The sequence below is a fragment of the Mangifera indica genome, chromosome 5, assembly GCF_011075055.1.
Source record: "Mangifera indica cultivar Alphonso chromosome 5, CATAS_Mindica_2.1, whole genome shotgun sequence".
NCBI classification, from domain to species: Eukaryota; Viridiplantae; Streptophyta; class Magnoliopsida; order Sapindales; family Anacardiaceae; genus Mangifera; species Mangifera indica.
The window spans coordinates 18527838-18530047 of record NC_058141.1 but is presented as its reverse complement, the minus strand read 5'-3'; the positions used below and the strand labels follow the sequence as shown (position 1 = coordinate 18530047).

The window sequence follows — 2210 nt, the reverse complement described above, 5'->3', positions numbered from 1 at the left end:
AGTTTAGTCACCCTTTAAAAGGCATAAAGGGATGTGTCTTATTCTCCCTTGGTTTGATTGAGAAATGAATTTGATTCATAGACTGAAAGGAAATAATTGCCTTGTTTGTTGAAAACGCCTTTTCAAGTATGAGAAAACCTTGTAGTATTCTGGGTTTGGAATGGGCCTTATGACACATTGAAGGAATTTAACTCCTGTAAATGTACTCATAATGGCTTCACATATTTTACCCGTTTAAGTGAATCAATCTTTGTATTCCGTTTTGGGTGTTTCCTAAAGGTACAAAGTATGCATGTTTGCAACTTTTAACCAATGTCTGTTGCTCATAAGCTAATTCAGTTAAAGTCTGATTAAAAATTCAAATCTTGCATGGTTTTAAGGGTTATACGGGGTGGTTTTTTTTTAACTTCAGCACCGATCAACCTAGATAGTAGGTAATAAACCTTCAAAAATATTTATATACATAAATTTACACTCTTTTCAAGTGGATCCGTGGCGCAATGGTAGCGCGTCTGACTCCAGATCAGAAGGTTGCGTGTTCGATTCACGTCGGGTTCAATTACCTTTTTGAGTTTTTGGCCCAACCCGCAATGGGCTTATGTTTGGCACGGAAACTGGCCCAACCTTTGGTGGGCTTAACTTTTGCTACAATTAGGGCAAATCAAATTCAACCAATAGCACATTAAAACGCTTAAGTTTCGTTAAAATAGTATGGAAATGACACATAACATGTATCTTCATGCCGAATTTATGACTCATGCTATTTGATATAAAGGTCAACTATCATTTTTTTCAAAAAGGCAAGTTTTATATGTGAAAAATAAATTTTTAATAATCTGTGGATAAAAAAAGATGTAACTTCAAGTTAGCTCTCTCTCTTTCTCTCTCTCTCTTTATATATATATAATTGCATTGAGAAACGATCTTAATATGGCATATTTATGTCAACATGTCATCATTTGTTTCTATATTTATAACATGTATTTGCATGTCAAATTAATGACTCTTGTCATGTTATTAGGCATTTAGATCAATTATCATTTTTTCTAAAAGAACAATTTTCATATGTGAGAAATGATCTCTTAATAATCTGTGGATGAAAAAAGATGTAACTTCAAACATTATACACACACACACACACACACACATCATCATCATCATAGTTGCTTTCTAGATTTGTTGACATTATAAGTGTAGTTTTATTGAAATTACAAATTGGTCTGAGTGAGCAAGCATGCTGGGCCAATCTAATTGATGGGCCTGGCCTACGTGCAGTGTGTCAGCAACCCCACCGGCTTTACACTTGTAGTTGGTTGTTATGATGATTGAGGCCTTTGAGATAATTCAATGGGTCGTCATCGCTTTCAATTTATCGCAGCTAAGCATTTAGAGCCGTGCCGTTACAAGACAAACCAAACGAATTCCAACTTTATTGACCAATTCCGAGAGGACAGAGTAGGTCAATATTAAGTAAGCAATAGACAAGCAATCTAAATTCGCTGTTTATTTTCTCCCATTTCAATAAGCTATTTGAATGATCAAATAAATGTAAAGAAGGATTGTATATACAGCATGTTCCTCTTTACCACCTTTCTCATTGGTGTATATAGAGACTACACATTTAGTTTTCAAAGGGCTCGAGAGGTAGTAGGTGAAAGGAGAAATGAGGTGCATAGATAGATAATTCTGTACAGCATCCGGCGGGCTCATTTATGGCGTGCCTGAAAATGACAGAATCTTTCCTTTTTTGACTTTTGTAGTTGGGAGCTAGCTGGCCAGCCTCCGATTCTCTAGCTCGTTTATCACAGTCTACATTTGCTTTTCTCACAAAAAAGGTTGGCAATTTGGATTAATCGCATTACCATTGAGATTAAAATATGAAAAGTGAAAAAAAAAGTGCTCGAGCACCGCCAGATTAGAAGGATCTAATCATCCATCATCATTAACAAAACTTTCAGAATGTACCCTTCTTCATTGGAGAATAAAAGAACAACATATGTTTTACACCACCATGCAAGCCTTTAGGTTTAATGATAGACTATTTAACATAATATTTAATAATATAAAATTTTAATTTAAAAATATTATTAAAAAGATTTAAACTCTTATTTTTTTTTTTATATTCAAATATCATGTTAAAAATTTATATATACCATTTAAATATTTAATCAAACACTAAAAACTTAATGGGTCAACATGAGAAGTCCACT

The 2210-nt window shown here is 33.8% G+C and overlaps 1 non-coding gene across 1 annotated transcript; it reads left to right on the top strand.

The window, feature by feature from the left end:
- Positions 1-486: 486 nt before the first annotated feature.
- Positions 487-558, top strand: TRNAW-CCA. Its single transcript has one exon. It is a non-coding gene; the product is annotated as a tRNA-Trp (tRNA).
- The last annotated feature ends 1652 nt before the right edge of the window (positions 559-2210 follow it).